This window comes from Acanthochromis polyacanthus, chromosome 3, assembly GCF_021347895.1.
Source record: "Acanthochromis polyacanthus isolate Apoly-LR-REF ecotype Palm Island chromosome 3, KAUST_Apoly_ChrSc, whole genome shotgun sequence".
Classification (NCBI taxonomy): Eukaryota; Metazoa; Chordata; class Actinopteri; family Pomacentridae; genus Acanthochromis; species Acanthochromis polyacanthus.
In genome coordinates this window covers 244,063-256,459 of record NC_067115.1, presented here as the reverse complement: position 1 = coordinate 256,459, position 12,397 = coordinate 244,063, and the positions used below count along the sequence as shown (strand labels likewise).

The window sequence follows — 12,397 nt, the reverse complement described above, 5'->3', positions numbered from 1 at the left end:
CATTAAACTGGCAGCAATCATTACATTTTATGTTAGCATTGTTGTAAATATTTAAGCTAAGCTAAACATGTTAGCCAGCGAGTAAATTAAGCTTATGCTATCAGATTAAGCTTTACACTGGCAGCAGTAAACAGTTTACATTAGCATTGCTGTAAGTCATTTCTCCAAAGTGCTAACAAGTCAAGGCCATGCTAGCTAGTGAGCTTATTAAGCTAACGTTTTCGCTAACTTTTTTAAACCTGCAGCAATCAGAGAAATTAGTGACAACACTTACATGTTTGTTAGCTAGCAAGCTAATTAGGCTAAACGTATCCAATATAAGCCATTTAAAGTGACAGCAATCATTACATTTTTATGTTAGCACTGTTGTAAATATTTTAAGCTAACTAAACATGTTAGCCAGTGAGTTAATTAAGCTAATGCTATCTAGATATTAGCCTTTCACCACTGGCAGCAGCTAATACAGTTTACATTAGCGTTGCTTGTAAGTCATTTCTCCAAAGTGTAACAAGTCAAAGACATGCTAGCTTTATAAGCTAACTTTCTGCTAATACTTTTTAAACCTGTAGCAATCAGAGAAATTAGTGAAACACTTTATACGTTTGTTAGTTAGTAAGCTAAGTAGGCTAACTTACCCACTGCAACAATCATTACATATTATGTTAGCACTGTTGTAAAATTTTCTCTTATGTGCTAAGCTAAACATGTTAGCTGGCGAGCTAATTAAGCTAACGTTTTCAGATATAGTCGATTAAACTGGCAGTAATTACTTTTACATTCCAGTGATTCAGATCACTTAATTTGATGCTTTAATTTGGTGTTGCTAATATGCTAAACAAGCTTTTGTGTGCTAGTGAGCTAAAGCTAACATGGAGTCATAAAGGGTGTGGAAGATTATGTCAGCGCCATCATTGAGGTAATGCAGGTTGTTGCGACAGTCAAAGCCTCGGTAGCCGAAGACGTGCTCCAACACCAGCTCCTGACAGCAAACACCAACAGTTTGACAGTCATCAGAAGTCTGACGTCGACAGACTGATGCTAACCGGATGTCTTGTACTGACCTCCACCACCTTCTTCTTCTTGGTCACGTTGTTCTTCAGTAGTTTGTCGGGCAGCGGTGCAGCTCGGCTCACAGGAGGCCTGAACAGGATGACCAACATTATAGACGAACTGTGTCTGAGCTCACGTAAGTGAAATATTGACTCCACGGTACCTCTCCTCCACAGGAAGCTCTTTGTGCTGCTGGTGAGGTTTGGTTCCTGACATGTTCCTGATGCTGGCTGAATAGATCTTGGTGACGTAGTCCACCGCCTTCTCCCGAGCGACGTCACTGTCGTACCCTGAAAACGCAGCAAGTCACAAATCATCCTGAATCCAGACCACTACTCGTCCTCAGACCGCTACAACTAGTCCTCAGGCCTATGCAATTAGTCCTCAGATCTCTACAACTAGTCCTCAGACCTCTACAACTAGTCCTCAGGCCTATGCAACTAGTCCTCAGGCCTATGCAACTAGTCCTCAGATCTCTACAACTAGTCCTCAGACCTCTACAACTAGTCCTCAGATCTCTACAACTAGTCCTCAGACCTCTACAACTAGTCCTCAGATCTCTACAACTAGTCCTCAGGCCTATGCAACTAGTCCTCAGGCCTATGCAACTAGTCCTCAGATCTCTACAACTAGTCCTCAGACCTCTACAACTAGTCCTCAGATCTCTACAACTAGTCCTCAGACCTCTACAACTAGTCCTCAGATCTCTACAACTAGTCCTCAGACCTCTACAACTAGTCCTCAGACCTCTACAACTAGTCCTCAGATCTCTACAACTAGTCCTCAGGCCTATGCAACTAGTTGCTCTACTAGTTTACATCCCCCTCTGGTCTACACTTGCTGATTGGAGGGTGTTACCTCCATCCTCCTCGGTGTCGTCGTCTGACTCCTCACTGTCCACAGCTTTGCTTTCTTTGTGGCCTGGTGCTTCTCTGGTCCAGATCATCAGCGCCGTGTCAGCTCCGCCCACCGACAGCAGCATGGAGTCGTCATTGGACCAGCGGACATTGGTCACATTGGTGCTGTGACCCACATACTTCTTAAATTTGGCGAACTGGCCCTGAGTTTAAACAGAAAAGAGTCAGAACGAGAAACTAAAAAGGGATTTGAACACATTTCAGTCGCAACTCTGTCCGGTCTCACCCTGGACGGGAAGCTGAACAGCTTTAGGAAGCCGAAGTCGTCTCCGGTGGCGAGCAGTTTGCGATCTTTGGTGAGCGAGGCGGCGTTGACGAAGCTGAGTGTCGGCCATATTCCTTCGCAGGTCGGACCCAGAACAGACGTCCAGCTGGCCCAGTCCAGCTTTTCAAACTAAACACAGAAACACCATGATGATTCAGACATGTTTACATAAAAGAACTCAAACTGACAACTTTCAGAGTGTTTCTGACCTCCGCCATGCTGATGTTCTGTTTGCGTCCCCGCGGAGCTTCAAAGAACAGCTGCTCCTTAGCCCCAGTATTCACCTGCAGCAGTTTACCTGTACAGCAAACAGAAGGAAGAGTCTGGAGGCGTAGACTGGATAAAACTAAGACTAAAACTAAACTAACGTTAGCATGCTGATCATGCTACATGCCAGATACTTATTTTGATTTGTTTTGACTAGATGTCATATTTAGCCTTTCAGCTTACTAACAGTTTAGCAAACATGATAGCATGACTGGCTAAAATTTCACCTGTAATATAAAGGTATGTTATGTATGATGTTGTTGGCTCAGATAATTTCAGCAAAAGATGCTACCATTTCACACAAAATTATTTACCATTTATTTCTAAACACGCTAACATGCTAAGGTTCATAGGACATGAGGTCTAGATGTTCATAGAGGTCTAGGTGTTCATAGAGGTCTAGGTGTCCATAGAGGTCTAGGTGTTCATAGAGGTCTAGGTGTTCATAGAGGTCTAGGTGTTCATAGAGGTCTAGGTGTCCATAGAGGTCTAGGTGTTCATAGAGGTCTAGGTGTTCATAGAGGTCTAGGTGTCCATAGAGGTCTAGGTGTTCATAGAGGTCTAGGTGTTCATAGAGGTCTAGGTGTTCATAGAGGTCTGGATGTTCATAGAGGTCTACGTGTTCATAGAGGTCTGGGTGTTCATAGAGGTCTAGGTGTTCATAGAGGTCTAACTGTTCATAGAGGTCTACGTGTTCATAGAGGTCTGGATGTTCATAGAGGTCTGGGTGTTCATAGAGGTCTAGGTGTTCATAGAGGTCTAGGTGTTCATAGAGGTCTACGTGTTCATAGAGGTCTAGGTGTTCATAGAGGTCTACGTGTTCATAGAGGTCTGGATGTTCATAGAGGTCTGGGTGTTCATAGAGGTCTGGGTGTTCATAGAGGTCTGGATGTTCATAGAGGTCTACGTGTTCATAGAGGTCTAGATGTTCATAGAGGTCTACGTGTTCATAGAGGTCTGGATGTTCATAGAGGTCTACGTGTTCATAGAGGTCTAGATGTTCATAGAGGTCTAGGTGTTCATAGAGGTCTACGTGTTCATAGAGGTCTGGATGTTCATAGAGGTCTGGGTGTTCATAGAGGTCTGGGTGTTCATAGAGGTCTGGATGTTCATAGAGGTCTACGTGTTCATAGAGGTCTGGATGTTCATAGAGGTCTAGGTGTTCATAGAGGTCTACGTGTTCATAGAGGTCTGGATGTTCATAGAGGTCTGGGTGTTCATAGAGGTCTAGGTGTTCATAGAGGTCTAGGTGTTCATAGAGGTCTACGTGTTCATAGAGGTCTGGATGTTCATAGAGGTCTGGGTGTTCATAGAGGTCTGGGTGTTCATAGAGGTCTAGGTGTTCATAGAGGTCTAGGTGTTCATAGAGGTCTACGTGTTCATAGAGGTCTGGATGTTCATAGAGGTCTGGGTGTTCATAGAGGTCTGGGTGTTCATAGAGGTCTGGATGTTCATAGAGGTCTGGATGTTCATAGAGGTCTGGGTGTTCATAGAGGTCTAGGTGTTCATAGAGGTCTAGGTGTTCATAGAGGTCTAGGTGTTCATAGAGGTCTAGGTGTTCATAGAGGTCTACGTGTTCATAGAGGTCTGGATGTTCATAGAGGTCTACGTGTTCATAGAGGTCTACGTGTTCATAGAGGTCTGGATGTTCATAGAGGTCTAGGTGTTCATAGAGGTCTACGTGTCCATAGAGGTCTAGGTGTTCATAGAGGTCTGGATGTTCATAGAGGTCTAGGTGTTCATAGAGGTCTACGTGTTCATAGAGGTCTGGATGTTCATAGAGGTCTGGGTGTTCATAGAGGTCTACGTGTTCATAGAGGTCTGGATGTTCATAGAGGTCTGGGTGTTCATAGAGGTCTAGGTGTTCATAGAGGTCTAGGTGTTCATAGAGGTCTACGTGTTCATAGAGGTTCTGGATGTTCATAGATGGTTCTGAGGCTGGGTGTCATAGAGGTCTGGGTGTTCATAGAGGTCTGGATGGTTCATAGAGGTCTACGTGTTCATCAGAGGTCTGGATGTTCATAGAGGTCTACGTGTTTCATAGAGGTCTAGAATGTTCATAGAGGTCTAGGTGTTCATAGAGGGTCTAGATGTTCATTGAAGTTTGGTGTTCATATATTTCTAAACTAATCTTTTAGATCTTGTAAATCAAAGTGAGGAATGAACTTGTGTACTGTAACTGAAATTTACAGAATCTAACTACCTCCTAAATACATTTTATTCTTGTAAAATGATGAACAAGGTGAGCTGCACCTTTTCCAGGGAAGCACATGTTCGTACTTATTGCAGACAGTTAAGGCCAAATGCTTCATATCCAAGTCAACTTTAGATTTCAGTGAGTTCAGGTGAGTGTTCACCCTCTGGAGTCCCAGTCGACGTGGGTGATGCAGCTCCCAGCTCCTTTACAGATGCCGACTCTCTTACTGGTCAGGACGTTGTAGATGTCTACAAAGGAGTCATGTGAGGGCCACGGCCAGGTACTTCCCTGCATCTGAAACAAGCACCTGACCAATCAACAACCATGCCAGTCACGGCCACCATGCGCTGCACCCGTCTGTGTGTTGAGTTCAGGTACCTTGGGAGAAGCGAATGTCTGAGATGAGCTCTCTGCGGTGGTGGAAGGTCACCATGTCCTCCAGCGTGTCAGCGTTAACCACTAAGAAGCTGCCATCGTTCAGACCAACTGCCAAGAGCTTTACCATCCTGGAGAGAAGGCGCAGCACCGCCACCTGATAGGCAGCACACAGGTAGTGTAGGTAACACACAGGTAACACACAGGTAACGCACAGGTAACGCACAGGTAACGCACAGGTAACGCACAGGTAGTGTAGGTAACACACAGGTAGTGTAGGTAACACACAGGTAACACACAGGTAACACACAGGTAAACAACAGGTAACGCACAGGTAACGCACAGGTAACGCACAGGTAACGCACAGGTAGTGTAGGTAACACACAGGTAGTGTAGGTAACGCACAGGTGTGTAAGTATATAAAGGGGTTTTATCAGCTCATCTCACCTTTCTTGAGCTTGCGGACGGCGACCATGCGGTGATTGGCCGACAGCTCCCAGATCTTCAGAGTTTTGTCGTCACTCGACGGTGGCGCAGACGGGCAGACAGAGGGTGAGCTGCCAAACCCCACACTCACCCTCCATGTGACCCTGAACACAGCACACACAGGTCAACGTTTACCTGCAGGTGAACACTTCTACACACCTGTTGGTCTGGGACTCAGGACTGTGCAGATAGTTGGCAGTAGGGATGCCGGAATATGGTGACTACAAGCAGCAGATAGCTTTGTGGGAGTTTAACTAGCAACGGGGACCATCACAAAGACTTTCTGTGGTAGTTAATGACCTGAGATGTTCCACCTTTTAATTGTAGGCTTGAATGTTCTCTGATGGACCTCTGACCTGAACCAGCAGCGTCATCGGACCACTCTTATCGATCTCGAGGATTCTCCGTTCTTGGTTCCGAGCAGGATGTGGCCGTGTCCTAGAGTGATGGCTCTGATGGACGGGTTGTCCTCCAGCAGCAGACCTGACACAAACAGACCAATCAGACACCAGGCGGCGAAGGAAACGTAAAGTCTGAGCGAACACAAAGCAGGAAGTGACCTTTAGAGGACGGAGACAGGGCGGCTCTTTTGATGGCGTACGTCTTCAGACATCTCTCGAACATGTCGTCCCACAGCTCCACGATCCCGTCCTTCCCCCCCGTCACGAAGCCCTGGACAGTCAACGCAGCACAAGGAGGAAAAAAAACTTCATCAATGACGCAGGAACCTTGTTTGCACCTGGCTCGGGTCTAGATGTTGGTGTTTCTGACCGTAATATTTTACCCCAAAACATAATTTTTCTTGTGATTTTACAACTTAATCTCATATTTAGCTCTTTTAAATCAAAGTGAGGAATGAACTTGTGTATTGTAACTGATCTATAAAGAATCTAACATTAGAACAACCTCCTAAATACATTTTATTCTTGTAAAATGATGAACAGGTCACCTTGTCCAGGGAGCACATGGCGAACACCGGCCCATCGTGGGCCTTGATGGTCTTGATGAGCGTCGTGTCTCTCCAAATGTAAACGTCTCCATTGGTGGCACCGGAGAACACCAGGTCCTCCGATCTGCCGTAACATGCCGACATCATCGTCTCCTGCTTCCCCAGGTTCCCGAAAATCCCCCGTTTGAACGTCAGACCGCCCCCTGCAGGACGAGACCGCACATGACCTGATCAGCCAACAGGAAATCTGCTCCGACATTTAGTTACATTTCTTATTCAAGAAGCAGATCTTGATTGATATAGTGCTAATAATGATGTTTTAAACACCTGAGCTCTGGTTGGAGGTCATCAACCTCCACGTGAGTCTTTGTCATTGTGCCCATTGCTGCTAAACTCATCCAGGTCCTGTTGATCGTAGGAGCTTCAGAAGAAACCAACTGGACTTCTCTGGAAGACGTTTCAACAAACATCTTCCAGAGAAGTCCAGTTGGTTTCTACTGAAGCTCTTACAATTAAAAGGTGGAACATCTCAGGTCATTAACCTCCACAGAAGGCTTTGTCATGGTGCCCGTTGCTAGCTAAACTCAGAGGAAAACACAAAAGTATTTCGCGTTTTTTTCACTTCAGAATAATTTTCTTGTGATCAGAAAAAGAAAAAAATCAATCAAACATTGACCTAAGATCAGTTCCACTGCAAGTCACTTGTCCATCAGGTGTGTTTCAGGTAAACAGGAATGAGGGTGTACCTGAGTGCTGCCAGAACTTGATGTGTTTCATCCCACAGTCACCAGTTTGTCCATCCTGAAGGGGTTACTCTTCACCACGAAGATCTTCTCCTTATGACCCCTGAACACAGAAGGAAGAACCTTCTGACTGATGGATCATGTTTAGATGTTGCTATCATCTGTGTATCCAGGTGTACGTACCTGGCCTTGGCTAGTCTCTCTCCTTTCTTCCAGTCCCAGATGATGATGGAGTGAAATTCATCGATTCCCACCGAGATCAAATTCTTGCCATCCGCTTAAGAACACAGATACAGGAGGAGGGTTAAGGATAATAAACGGTGATCTGGTGAGTCCACAAACGAGGTCTACCAAAGATGGTTAACGGTTTAGAAGGACTAGTTAAGGATAACAAACGGTGACGTAAGGATTACAGATGATGACTTATGGTTTCCTCTCAGAGATTTAGTGATAACAAATGGCGCCTGCTTGATTGACATATGGTGATTCTGACAGAACAAATGCCAATTTAATGATTAATGGTCATAATTTAGGGACAACAAACAGTGATCTATGAAAATACATGAGTGAGTCACAGACAAAAGCTGATCTAAGGTGTACAAGTGATGACAGAGGATAACAAATGGTGCTTTAGAGGCTAAAAAGGACAATTTAAGGATTACTGGTGATGAATACAAACGAGTGATTCTGGGATAACCAATGTTTTAGGGATTACAGGTGAGGATTTACGGATAACCAATGTTGTTCTAAAGGATATCAGGTGAGGACTTAGGGATAACTAATGTTGTTTTAAAGGATATAAGGTGAAGATTTGGGGATAACCAATGGTGACTTGGGTACCTGTAAACTCCAGAGAACAGACCCCTCTGCTGTGGTGTCCTTTGAGCAGCGACAGACACTTCAGGGTCTGCATGTCCCAGACGTGAATGGCCGGGTCTCTGCCCACCTGAACACAGAGCAGCCAATCAGAAACGCTCTCAGGCAACCCGTCACTAGTGTGCCGCGCTCTGATTGGCCGACCGTACCTGAGCGGAGGCCACGTAATCTTTGAGTGGATGGACGGCGAGGCTGAGGATGTCGTCGTCGTGGCCGAGGTAAAACCTCTGACTGTGCTGCAGCCGGTTGTAGACGACGGCGAACGGCGGCAACGTGGTACACCACCTCACCTGTCTGACTGTAGAACAGGTTGTTACGGCAGTCGAAGCCCCGGTACCTGGAAAACACAGGTGGACACGAGAATGAGCTTGGTCAAACAGGGTTCAAACATCCCAGTTTAATCTCCAGAGGACCAGTAAAACCGCAGCATAATAACCAATAAATAACCACAACTCCCAATGGTTCCTTTGTTTTAGTGTAAAAAAATACATTAAAGGAATTATCTTTTCACTCAACTTTATGAACAACCTGAAATTTATAAAGAAAAATAACAGCAACCTTCATCCTCAGTTTATCATTTCCTCATTACAACTTCCAGTTCACAGAGAGTCTACAAAGGAACACATTTAGTCACCTAGAACTGAAGTATATACGATCTACTTTAAAAAAGACAAGAAACAACAAAAACAAGACAAACTACTACAAAAATTAAACACAAACAACAAAATGTGACAAACGACACGAAATAAAACAAAACGAGATGCAAAACAAAAAAACGACAAACTATCACAAAAATTAAACAAAATGACAAAAATGAGAAAAACGATATGAAACAAAACAGAAAAAAAAGACAAAAAAGTTACACGTGGCAAAAATGGATAAACGATAAGTAAAGACACAAAACAATGAAAAACAAGACAAAACGTCAATAACAAGACGCAAAATGACAAAAAAGAGACCAAGGCCAAAAACCAAACCAAAGAAGAGATGAAAGTGATCAGTGTTAGTGTTTAGGGTTTGGTTTTTACCCATGAACAAACTGCAGACGGAGGCCTTCATCGGGAGCTTTTTGCCGCTTCAGGGAGCCAATCAACTTCTTCCTGAGCTGCGGCAGGTCCTCCTTGTACACCTGCAGACAGACACAGGTGAGTCAGACAGCGGGTAAGACAGGTAATCTGGTGACGGTGTCTGTTTCCTGGTCACCTGGCGCTCGTAGCTGGTCTGAGCTTCCTGCTCGATGTCCGAATCCAGCTCTGGGACGTCCGACACGTCCGAGTCCGACTCGCCACTGTTGGAGTCGGCATAACCCTCTGGACAAACAGAATATCTCACTGAGTGACAAACGGAGGTTTAAGAAGAGATTCAGAAGATAAACTAAACAGAACATCTCACTGAGTGTCTGGATTAACACCTGGAGATTTAAAGATCACACCATGGACCAGTAGGAACTTGTCTGTGGTTCAGTGGTAGACCTCTACGTTACCTTGGAGAAGCGGTTCCAGGACTCCGTTCATGACTCCTTCAGGCAGGAACCTCCACTGGAAGACAGCGTGGTCGGCGCCGCCGGTGCTGACGACCCACTGCAGATCATTGGACCAGCGAACGTTGGTCACGTGGGCGGAGTGGCCGATGTACTTCTTAAATTTGGCTCCTGTTGGAGGAAGACGATCATCAGCAGCCGTTAGAAGACAAGTCAGGATCATCTGGTTCCTCAGGGGGAAATCAATCTGTTCCAACACCCGGAAGGAGCTAAAGCTGTCCTAAAGCTCAAAGAAATCTGAGCTAAACTCAGGCCCTGGTTCTTCAGATGAGTTCTTGCAGTACTAAGAATGTTCTGGACCACTGACCTTTCTTCAAGCAGGGGAACCTGAACAGTTTGACGAGGCCGAGGTCGTCTCCAGTCACCAGCACGGCGCTGCTGTAGTTGGCGTCCACCGAGTTTACTGAGGTGACGGTCGAGTATTTGGGCCAGATGCCGTTCACCTCCCGGCCCGACAACACCTGTCCAGGTCATCCAGTGGATCCCCTTCGCCTCCTCCTTGGGAACCAGCTTCCCCGCTGCACAAACACCAAGAAGGCAGGTAAGTTCCACTGCTTGACAGGTGAGTTCCATAACTAGACAGCTGAGTATGAAGACTAGACAGGTAACAAGTCCAGTTGTAATTCTGTATGGATAAGTCCCAAGTCGCTGCACAGTGGAGTAGTGGTTAGCACTTTCGCCTTGCAGCAAGAAGATCCCCGGTTCAAATCCCGGCCTGGGCCTGGGATCTTTCTGCATGGAGTTTGCATGTTCTCCCTGTGCATGCGTGGGTTTTCTCCGGGTACTCCGGCTTCCTCCCACAGTCCAAAAACATGCTGAGGTTAATTGGTTACTCTAAATTGTCCGTAGGTGTGAGTGTGATTGTGTGTCTGTATATGTAGCCCTGTGACAGACTGGTGACCTGTCCAGGGTGTCCCCTGCCTTCACCGAGTCAGCTGGGATAGACTCCAGCACCCCCCATGACCCTAGTGAGGATAAAGCGGTGTATAGAGAATGGATGGATGGATGGATAAGTCTTCACTAAAGGCAGGTAAGCTCCAAATCTTGTCCCAGGTCAAGTCCCCATTCTAGACAGGTAACAAGTTTCAGGTCTGGTCTCTAGTCTGTACAGGTCAGTCAAAGGACTAGTCTAAAGTCTAGTCCCAGGTGCAGACAGGTGCACCCTCTGCCCGGTACCTGGCATCCGGTAGAAGAGTCTTTCTCCGGCTCCATCGTTGGTCTGCAGGAAGCGGCTGTCGACGGACCAGTCCAGGTGAGTGATGAAGGAGGCAGAGCGACTGCACTCCCCCACCTTCTTGTAGCGCTGAGCCACGGCGTAGACATCCACCAGCCCGTCGTTAGATCCCACTGCCAGGTAGGAACCGTCCGGAGAGAACTTCAGCTCGTGGATCACCTCCTTCCTGTCCTTGATGTGGACGACCTCCGTCATGTCCCTGCAGAGAAGATCGATTACCTCCAGGTACTGAGAGCATCTACAGGGTAAATCTGGAAATGATGGACTGGTCGTTGGAGTTCCTCAGAACCCGAGAACATTTAATGTAACATTTATACGCCTCGCCATATGTCTGCGGAGGTTCTCTGTCATCCAGGTCCTTGTAATCATAGAATAATCTTTCTAGAAGCTTCTCCCATCTCCTCATCCTGTAGATGTTTTCTATCTCCATGTTTCCTCTCCAGACTTTTCCTCGCTACTCATTGGTCGCTTTGGTTGTTTTGTGTCTAGTTTTTGGCCGTTTTGTGTTTCATTTTTGCCATTTTGCTTGTCATTTTGGAGGCTTTGTGTCTGGTTTTGGTGGCTTTGAGTCTCGTTTTGGTGGTTTTGTGTCTCGTTTTGGTGGTTTTGTGTCTCGTTTTGGTGGTTTTGCATGTCATTTTGGTCGTTTTGTGTCTCGTTTTGGTGGTTTTGAGTTTTGTTTTGGTGGTTTTGTGTCTCGTTTTGATGGTTTTGTGTCTCATTATGGTGGTTTTGAGTCTCGTTTTGGTGGTTTTGTGTCTCGTTTTGGTGGTTTTGCGTGTCATTTTGGTCGTTTTGTGTCTCGTTTTGGTGGTTTTGAGTCTTGTTTTGGTGGTTTTGTGTCTCGTTTTGATGGTTTTGTGTCTCGTTTTGGTCGTTTTTTGTCGTTTTGGTGGTTTTGAGTCTCGTTTTGGTGGCTTTTTATCTCGTTTTGGTGGTTTTGAGTCTCGTTTTGGTGGCTTTGTGTCTCGTTTTGGTGGCTTTGTGTCTCATTTTGGTGGTTTTGAGTCTCGTTTTGGTGGCTTTGTGTCTCGTTTTGGTCATTTTGAGTCTCGTTTTGGTGGTTTTGCGTGTCATTTTGGTGGTTTTGTGTCTCGTTTTGGTGGTTTTGTGTCTCGTTTTGGTGGTTTTGCATGTCATTTTGGTCGTTTTGTGTCTCGTTTTGGTGGTTTTGAGTCTTGTTTTGGTGGTTTTGTGTCTCGTTTTGATGGTTTTGTGTCTCATTATGGTGGTTTTGAGTCTCGTTTCGGTGGTTTTGTGTCTCGTTTTGGTGGTTTTGCGTCTCGTTTTGGTGGTTTTGCGTGTCATTTTGGTCGTTTTGTGTCTCGTTTTGGTGGTTTTGAGTCTTGTTTTGGTGGTTTTGTGTCTCGTTTTGATGGTTTTGTGTCTCGTTTTGGTCGTTTTTTGTCGTTTTGGTGGTTTTGAGTCTCGTTTTGGTGGCTTTGTGTCTCGTTTTGGTGGCTTTGTGTCTCGTTTTGGTGGCTTTGTGTCTCATTTT

General features: G+C 45.6%; 1 pseudogene; it reads right to left on the bottom strand.

Moving 5' to 3' along the window:
* Positions 1-850: 850 nt before the first annotated feature.
* LOC127533268 (echinoderm microtubule-associated protein-like 6) overlaps positions 851-12,397 on the bottom strand; it is a 28,413-nt pseudogene continuing 16,866 nt past the window's right edge.